At 33.2% G+C, this 10,543-nt stretch overlaps 1 long non-coding RNA gene across 2 annotated transcripts; it reads left to right on the top strand.

The window, feature by feature from the left end:
* The first annotated feature begins 3,695 nt into the window (after positions 1-3,695).
* On the top strand, positions 3,696-8,161 carry LOC145580650 (uncharacterized). Of its 2 annotated transcripts, XR_014099592.1 has the most exons (4): positions 3,696-3,903; positions 6,453-6,516; positions 6,655-6,710; positions 7,918-8,161. It is a non-coding gene; the product is annotated as an uncharacterized LOC145580650 (long non-coding RNA). The 2 variants fall into 2 exon arrangements; XR_014099590.1 differs by lacking the exon at positions 3,696-3,903 and having other exon boundaries at positions 3,915-6,516.
* The last annotated feature ends 2,382 nt before the right edge of the window (positions 8,162-10,543 follow it).

The following is a 10,543-nucleotide window of genomic DNA, read 5'->3' as shown; positions in this document are numbered from 1 at the left end:
CGAATCAACTTGACTTTATGGTTTATTTTAAGGGAAAAAGAAAAGCAAAAATAATGTACATATTCTTAGGGAACTAAGTATTATTATTTTTTATCGGAGGATTAATATCCGACTTACCCCCCTAAAAAAAATGACGGAAAAAACGCGCACACAAGACTCTCTTAATCATGGTCAAAGTATGTGCATTGGTGTGTGCGTTGAGTGTAAGTGACATGCTTGGACTCTTGTGTAAGACCATGGGACTTAGTGCCTAAACTTGATCATTGATTCAATTAAATATTATTGACAGCAAAATTAACCGAATTAAACAGAAGACTGATTAATTAGACCCTAGGTGATGACTCGACCAATAATCCGAACTGTCGGCCAAGCGACAGGACTGGCGTCACACTGTGGGGCTTGGCGCCAAGCGACAGAACTGTCGTCAGGCGCTACACTCCATAATGTGGCGCTACAGCTCAGACCTTGGCGCCAATAATGGAGCTTCGGTCTGGGACTATTTTCGGTGTTATTAGTCAACTGGGGTATGCATAAAGTCGTACTAGGTCAATTCCGATTCAAATAGTAGACTTTATTGACTCAAATTAATTAATTAATTAGGCAAAGTTCTTTAAGTCGTTAATTTATTTAGTCTCAACACAAGTCAACAAACGGTTAAGAGAAATATAGAATATATATGCACAACAAATAATGCACAATTAGTCAAGTAGGCACAATATGATGCAATGCGTTTGCAACCTAACCATGGCTCTAGTTCTCCAAAGTTCGGGATATGGTTTAGTCAAAGAGGGTCCATGGTTAATTGTCCGGATGCACCGCACGGAAGCCTAACCGTGAAGGGTTGGCGCGAGTGGATGGGACACCGCGAGTTTTAGAAAAAACTCACTTCCATGGTTTGGTGAATTCAACATCTCGGATGTACCCTTTGTTGCACGGAGTGTTCAATCGGGTAGATGGAGCATGAATTCCCAGAGGGTCATGTCCATATGTAGAACACATATGGGTTTCAGAAAAGTGAGAAAAAATTCAATCAGGAAGTAGGATCGAGCAAACAATACGAAAAACTGGTCGAAATTAGAACGCATATTTCTGGCTCGGTATTGGGCGAGGTTGGCGCCATCAAACAGAGATTGGCGCCAGCTTTTAACTGTAGCGCCTGGCGCTAATGCTGGCGTCTGGCGCTACGGTTAAAATACTGGCGCCAATGCTCTGGCCCCTGACGCTACTTCCCACATGCCTCAGCAGCTTTCTGTGCTCGATAAAATTTTCTAGTTTCGCGCGGTGATATTTCAGTCCTAGTTGTGAAAGACATTCCTCAAATTTCCTACGTGTAAAATCCTATGTTTTTAACTCATTACGGATGGTCTTTCAAATAAGATCTTTTTTATGCATATGACAATAATGTTAATCAAAATTACGCACATGAAATACTTAGAACTTTTCGAGTCTCATCCACTCATTCTAAATCATTGCCGAAACAAATTCAGGAATTAAAATAGAAATCCTCCCCAGTGGAGTCGCCAAAAACTGTAGGGAATAATTTCAAGCCTTTAAATCCCACTAGCTTGAACCCCACTGTGATCATACACTAAAGTACGGTGGCGTCCAAAAGGGAAGAAGATAGAGCAAAAGAGTCGCCAACAAGTTTTTTAGGAACTTGTAAACCGTTCACGAGGTGAAGGTTACACCCCTTAACGATCCAAGAGATCATCAACTCCATAAGGTCTAGAACCAAATAAGGGTTCAGGGATGATGGTACAAATCCAACCTAAAAGAGATTGAACCTGCCCTAATAATAGGCCTCTACTTTATTCTGATCATATTCATGTGCGCTTTCTAATTAACATGCAATCAATAGGATTAACCCTAAACCTGTTTAATCTATGTTGGTTGAATTTAATGCACAAACAAACTATTAATGGCGATCACTTGAATTATAATCACATTAACCCTAAACAAGATTATTAAATATCTTATTAAGCGTGATTACAAGTACAAATTCCCTTTAAACATGCAATAAAAGGTGTGATCAAGCAATAACAATAAATATCATCAAGCAACATAATAAATAATCATGATAAATATCATCATTATAAAATCATAAAAATAAATTATAATTAAGACAATCATAATAATAAATAAAAATATAATCATTATAATAATAATCATCATAAATCATAACAATTATAATCATAATCATGTTCATGTTAATATTAAAGCATAATAATAATAGCAAGATCCTAGGCATGATACTAACAAGATTAATAACAAACTCTAGCATGTCACTAAGCAATCAAGATCAAATCTTTAACCCTAACATGAATAAATATTAGGAAGAACATATGAAGCATCATAACAATCATATTTAATATTAAAGTTACCCTAGACATGATACTAGGAACATCATGATAACAATATAAACGTGATTTCTACATCATAATATCAATTAAAACAATTAAAGTACTTACTTTGATGCCTCGTAACTCTTTCTAATAACAAAATACACACGTTAGTAACTTTAAGGAAAATAATAAACAACCAATTAAATTAAATAATTGAAATAGAGATTTGGGACCAAACCCTCAGAAATTAAACCTTTCACGTCTAGGGCGAAGGCAACTTCGAATATGGCTAGGTGTTTCTAGATCTTGTGAATACGGAATTTTGTATGAAAAAAGCAAAGTAAGAAGAAAGAATTGAATGATTAAGAGAATGCTAATTAAAACTGATTGTAGGTGAATGATGGATGTAGATGATGAATTGGTGAATGATTAGTGAGAATAGGTGAATGAAAACGGAGTTTTTAATACGATATTTATAGAGAAAATCAGCCAAAAAGATAAATTAAACAAAACAGAGTCTGACGCACAAAAAACAGAGCTGGCGCCACCCTTGGCTAACTGGCGCCAGGCACCAACACTAGTGCCAGGCGCTAATGGCTAGCGCCAGGCGCCAGGCATGGTTCTAGACGCCAAGGCCTGGGGTTAGGCGCCAAGCCTGATTTTAACGCGTTTTCGAAAATCAGATAAATATACCGTACTGGAGGATAAAATCATATAATTTCCTCGAAAATGCTATTTGATTTTAATTAAAACTCTGAAAAGTCAAAAGTCAATTTATCAATGCTAATTGAATTAGGAATGAAAAGAACCTTCTAGAAGATTCTAGAAGACTAAAACCATTCCTAATTGCATTAGGAATGATAAATCATATTAGGCCCTCCCCTAGATCATTGGGCCGTATATAAAGCTCAAACCGGGCCCAGTTTAGTAAATTGTCCATAACTTCCTCAATATTCATTAGAATTGGGCTTATAATATATCGTTGGAAAGGTCTTTGCAAGCCCCATCCAACTACACTACTATTGGACCCATATCATGGACCAACCAAAATGGATTGGCTGTCACTAGTACAAAAGTGACATTAGGTAACACCAAATGGTAACACTTTTATAGTTATGAACTTATTCGATATATAAGTAACACTTGAGTATCACTTTAGTTTTATGTAAAACTTGGTTGTAACACTTTTATATTAGATAACACTTGATTGTATCATTTTGATATTAGGTAACACTTAGTTATAACACTTTGATTTTATGTGGGGTTGTAACATTTTGATACTAAAAAATAAAATAAAAACATAATCGTTCTTATTGAGTTCTCTTTCCTCAAAAAAAAAAAAAAAAAAAAAAATTCTCCTTTATTTCTCGTTCCCAATTCCTTAATATCTCAAAATCTCAGTTGGTTCCTCACTGTCTCCTAGCCCACGCTGACGCCCACCCAAACTGGCGAAAAAAGTTCTCACCGACCTCCCACTCGGCAACGATCCACATGTATGTCAATCTAGCATTCTTAGTGGCCGTTGCTACTCTTAGAGTGGATCGGAGTCTTTCCGTAAAAGGTAATCTTTAATTTTATGTAGGTTTTTTTTGTTGGATTATTGATTTCAATTTCAATGGAAACCAACCACAACCGCGCGCAATTTCGTCTCCTTATAGTACACCTTCCTATTTCTTCTCAAAGGCAAAAAATTCTAGGTATTTTTAAAAGTTTCATCAATGGTGTCCATAACAATGGGTGGAGCAGAGACGCCCCGCATTTTTGTTAGTATAATTAATCAATTTGGGGTTCCTCCATTGAGCGAACTTTTTTGTTTTTTTTTTTGCTTAAATACGTTATTAAAATTGATTGATTGTTCAACCCACCCTTTATTAATCGACAATATACTTCTAATTTTCTTATCAAAATTCCCTGATTTCATATTCTAAAACTCTTTGATTATCTTTTGATTATGTTATGTGGGTGTATCGTCATTGCCCCATTTACTAATTTGATGACCCAATTTCTTGATCTGATGATCCAATTTTTGTTTATGTTGCTTTGTTAAGTGGGTTTTGATTTTTGAGGTAACCAATTTATTTTTGGCTTGAATTATAGTTTATTATCAGATTTTTTGGCTATGATAAATTTGGATCAGGGTGTGATGATGTATTCATACTCTTCCATGCTTAAAGTTTTGATAGTGTAAGAAGCTAGTCTATTGACTGCATTGAGTAGAAAGGAGTTGATTGTGTGTGTAAAGGTTTGCAATTTCTCAGCTGAATATATAGCTGGTTTGAACATCTCTTTGAAGCAGTTAATTCAAGAGAGGATGTGTTAAGGAGATTGATTTGACGTTGTGTATTTGAAGTATGTTGAAGTTAGGTTGGGTGATTGAACATTTGCTTAAACATGGTTGATACTCCACTTTGTCGTAAAAAAGAAGGCAAGAAGAAATTGATTGTTCTATGATCATGAATCATGATTATCCTGTCAATTGCTACTTTTCTAGCTATATTGTAGACCCCAGTAGACTTGTGATCTATTAAACAATTCATGTCTCATTTTCATCTAACAAGCTCATAGAAATTAGTTTTATGTTTGCACGCCTTGTTCTATCAAATCTTGATCACAATTGTTCATGCATTGCAGCTTGGGTACCAATGGAAAATATCCTTTATTTAGGTGGACTAAATATTGCCTCTGAGATCTAAAACAAAGAATATATGACCAATTTTTGCTTAATTAAAATCTTATTGAATTAGACTCACATTTCATTTCTACAGGGTAGTGATGAATGACACTTAATGCAAGAAAATCCATATTAGTTAGTTACATGAGTAGGCAAGACAGAGGCTGCAAATATAATTGTGCAATACCTTGTCTATTAGGTTGGTTGATTTTGTCCTTACATATAGTTGATTGTTGAGCAACAAGCTTTGGAGGTAAGAGTTCAATGTAATCAACTCTCACTGTTGAATTCGTAAAAAGGAGTTTTATGAGGAAAGCAGAAAAGAACATTAGTTTAACTAAAACAAAGATGACTCTATACTTAAATTACCTCATACCCCCTCTCTATAAATACTAAAACAAAGATGACTCAATACTTAAATTATTTTATACCCCCTCTATATAAATATAGAGAGCATCACTTACTTGTTTGTTGTATATTTGTTAATGACAAGTAAGTAATAGAAATTATGAATTTTATAGTCTCATTGTAGTTCCATGCTTGTGTTGGTGTGAGGGGTATTTTACCTCGTACCTCCAAATTGATTGTATATTGGTTGCATACATATCCCGAATTATACTTGTTCTTTATATAGCCCTCATAATTCTTTCAAACCTAAATTGTCTGATATTTTTCAGCTATGTGAATCATGCATTTCATTCTAGAATTTCCCATTGTCTCTTTGCTTTTTTCTTTCGGTCAAGGGTTTGGATGGCTATGGACTGGTGGGAATGTTTGATACGGTGAGTAAAAGAAATTGATCTTATTTTCTGAAAATAGTTTCTTAAGTTATTTCTTTCCATTTTTGCAGTTTTGATGCTTATATTTTCAAAAAATAATTTCCACTGTTGGCTTATATTAATTCTTCAAATTTGATGCTGCGGTAAAGGGTTAATGGGGGTAGGGAGATAGGGAAACGAGCTCCTAGTAATAATAGCACTAGTAATAAACTAACCTAAGTTTTAGGGAATTGATCTATATATGAAAAGATTGGAATGGGTTACTGTTTTTCTAGGTGAGCGATGTGACTATGTGACAATTGATAATTCTCTTCTCAAATATTGTGGTGTGATTGCGTAAGACTTTAATTTGTTGATGCTTGTAGTGTAGTCCAATCAATTAAGCTAATGGTTTTGATTTGACACATCTTAATTGTTGGTGTGATTCTCAATTGATTTTTGTTATGTTTTTTTGATACCGAAGTTGCAACTTGGATTGGTGTCTAGATCTAGATTATATTGCCATTGTGGTGGGTTACAAATGTATTGATCGGAAACTAATTTGTGTATCTTGTTTTATATACAAAGTAAATGAATTGAATTTGTATGTAAAAAAGTTTGCCTTCCCTCTTCCCCTCTTCTTTCTAATTACTTACTTTCTTGATTGATTATTGCTTGTAGTTAAGGGCTGTTTGGCATGACATAGTTTGTCGAAATTTCTCCAATTTTTGTTGTTAATGGAGAGGTAATTTCATGCCCCATCCCCTTTATGTATACTTTTTTTTTCCTGATTTTTAAATTTGTTTGATTAATCAATCTTATTTCTTGCTTTGAACAAGTTGGGTGATGAATATTTACCTTTGCTGATTTGAATGTTGTATAGGTTTTGATTCCTATTCTGAAACCAACTGGATACACCAGTGCTGATCCTTCTAAAATGTAAGCTTAATCTAAACTTCAATATTTAACTTTCTAGAGTTTATTATTAAGTTGTTGCATGTTGTGATGTTTCTGGTACTGTAATGTTTTTTTACATTCTCTAACTATCTATTTACTTCAACCAATTCTGATGCATGCGAAATTCTTTCGCTGTAATTGTGATGGCCATGACAATAATTGTTGATGAGACTGGAGGACAATTTAAACTAGAATAGGAAATAGGGTAGAGACTAGGGGTCTGAGTTAGCAAAAGGCTGCAAGTTTGAAGGAGCAGCAACATCAGGCTGCAGTCTGATTTGTTTCCTCTCTCATTTTCTTTAGTTATTCAATGGTGATAGTTCTAATAGATTTATGTGATTTATCACTTACTATTTATATTTCTTTCACCACTCCACTAATCAAAACCTTACCATCCCGATATTCCCATCTCCCACCTCCTCTTTCTCTATTCCCTCTTTTCATTTTATTGCTATCCTCAACTTCTATTCTTCATCCTCAATTATCTGGGATTAAACAAAGAAAAATATAAGAAAGTTCTCATTTTTCGTGTTTCTCGTACGTATATGTCTTCAATTTTCCCTCCTTTTCTTATTTGTAGATCGGTTCAAATTTTGGGGAAACACCGGTTACGCTTGTCGTGTGTTGTTCAAATAACTTAAATGGTCTTGTGACTATGTTATATGAAATTTTTTATATGATCAAAATTAGTTGATGGAATTTGCCTTATGGGTTTTTTTTTTTTCATTAATTGATCTGTATAAATTGATATGATTTTTGGGTATGAACTGATTTGTATTACGATTGAATTATTGGATATTCAGTGATATGAAGTTTAAATCTCGGAAATTCATTACTTGTGTGACATATAGATTTGCTATTGAAATGGATGTAATTGTGTTTGTGATTCAAGCTGTATGTTCGATTTAATTTACTTTGGCAATGCTAAATTTTTTTAGAAATATGTTAAGTTCATATATCATATGATCAGATGGCAATGGTTATTTTTCATAATGGCCTATTACATTCATCATTTGTGTTCACTTGTCAAGCCTAATTATGTCTCTCTGTTTAACTTTAGTGTATATTCGATTGATTTTTTTTTTTTAATTAAGTGTACGATTGATGTAAAATTTCAAACACAAGACTATAGCATATTTGATTAATTTAGTTGTATTATGAGTGTGATTTTTTCCCCCTTACTGTGCAGATTAATTAAAGACAAAGATACTCGCAAATCTTCAAGCAATTAGTAGAAGATAGAGAGATACTTGATTCCATTAGTTTTCTTTCCTTCGAGCAATTTTTTTTTTCATTTAATTTTATAGTAATAGTGTAATGGAGTACTACTAAGATTTGATATATTTTGTTTTTTCTTGTATTTGACTTCACCTTTATCAATTAAAGATTAAATTTACTTTATTGATAATGAATATTGCTTGTGGTGAAGTAATTTGTACCATTTTTGTGATTTATTTAATAATAATAATAATAATAATAATAATAATATTCATAATAATATTCATAATAATAATAATATTCATAGTAATAATAATTATTATAATAATAAAAAATGTTACTTATTAATTAATAAGTGTTACATTAATTTGCAAAAAGTGATACATAATGTCAAATAAAGTGATACTATGTGTGATTATATGATTGAAAAATGTTACCTAGCTAATAACTAACAAGGTGTTACATTAGTTTGCAAAAGTGATACAAAAAGTCAGATAAAGTGTTACTATAAGATTGAAAAATGTTACTAAAAATTAGTTAGTGTTACCTAAGAAATAAAAAGTAACACATTAAAAATGATACCAAGAATATTAAAAAGTGTTACATACAAGGGTTTATAGTAACACTTTGAAAAGTGTTACCATAAGGTACCCAAAGTGTTACATAAGACCTTAGGTAACATGGGCGGATGTATCACCCACTAAAGTGTTACCAATTGTCTATAATAACACATTTACCACTTTATGTAACACTTTTTGGGTGTTACTTAAAGTTAGTTATGTACTAGTGTGTTTTCTTAAAAATAAGTTTTCAAAAACAGAGAGAAGAGAAAAGAAATAAAACTTTCCGCAACACTAGACTTTCCACACTTTCACTTCATTCGATTATGATTTGACGTGAAAGGTACTCATAACTGGGTTTGGTTTTGGGGAGACACAAATGGGTGTCTACAGGGCACAATTAAACATATGAGATTTGTCAACTTGAGCATGCACCTCATTATCATTAACAAAAGAGGAAATAGAATTGGAAGCATTTGTTCTAGGTTCACTAATGGGATCATGTGACACATCATGGGAAATCATGTTTACATTAGAGGAATCAACACATTGCACATGTTTTCTTAAAAATAAGTTTTCAAAAACAGAGAGAAGAGAAAAGAAATAAAACTTTCCGCAACACTAGACTTTCCACACTTTCACTTCATTAGATTATGATTTGACGTGAAAGGTACTCATCACTGGGTTTGGTTTTGGGGAGACACAAATGGGTGTCTACAGGGCACAATTAAACATATGAGATTTGTCAACTTGAGCATGCACCTCATTATCATTAACAAAAGAGGAAATAGAATTGGAAGCATTTGTTCTAGGTTCACTAATGGGATCATGTGACACATCATGGGAAATCATGTTTACATTAGAGGAATCAACACATTGCACATCAAAATTAAAAACATGATTACCCCTATTATGAACATCCTAAGAAAACCAAACATTAAAATCCCAAGCATCATCAATTGACAATGTTATAAATCTACCATTATGCATGCATTCAACTTCATTCCTAATTTGTTCATTCAAACCAAAATAACAAATCTTACAAGCCTCCCAAAGACTACAACAATGATAGTCAAGAAATTCCGCTAGTCTATATAAATATTCACAAAAAGGCTCATTGTTATATTGAGGAAAAGATAGACATAACATTTTTTTTCACAAAAAAAAAACAAAAATCAAATAAATGAAAAGTTTATACAAAGACCTAGACTCAAGCAATCAAAAACATTCAAACATAGACACCGTTCCCCGGCAACGACGCCATTTTGATGAGGGGTGGAACTAGGTCATTGAAACTAATCCTCCCTCGGTCAAACAAAATTTATAAATACTTAACCAACCTGAATACTAGTATAGAGGCAAGTCAAGGATCAAACCCAAAGGAACAGTAATGTTCAAGCTCTCTCAATTATGCGCCTAAGCAAGGCCGAAGTCTAAGAATAAAAGGTAAACACTATAACCAAGTAAAAAAATGAAGAACCAAACAAATAAACACTAGGAACGCAGATCAATAAGTAATCATGACAATTGTAGCAACTCGGGAAGAATATGCAAATCAATGGTTGTGAAGACTAACGGCAAGCTCAATCAAAAGAGTCAACAAGCTATCTCCTAGAGGTCAAACTAGCGCCAACTACGAGAGACTCTAACTAGGAGCATCACTAATGAAGTTCAATCAAAAATTGCAATTCCTAAATCAATGGTCCGTATCATTAGAAACTACAATACAATCTAGCATAATTCTCAAGGCCTAATCGAATTACACACATGCAAAGTTTCATTAATCACTTTAATCTCAACAATTAATCAACACAATCCCCAAATTAAGAACAATCAATCAATCATACAAGTTTCACCTAATCCCTAGCCAAAAAATTACTCAAACATCATCGTCTAATCAACAAACAACTAAAGAAATCAAGAATCAACAAAATATAGAGAACAATTACACTAATCAACAATCAAACATCAAAATCAAACCAAACACATATGAAATAAAACAAAGAAATAAAATGAGATAGAGTTAGAGGTCATAAT

This window comes from Chenopodium album, chromosome 1 (genome assembly GCF_948465745.1).
Source record: "Chenopodium album chromosome 1, dcCheAlbu1.1, whole genome shotgun sequence".
NCBI classification, from domain to species: Eukaryota; Viridiplantae; Streptophyta; class Magnoliopsida; order Caryophyllales; family Amaranthaceae; genus Chenopodium; species Chenopodium album.
Note: the sequence above shows the minus strand (reverse complement) of the source record. Positions and strands in the feature narration are given on the sequence as shown.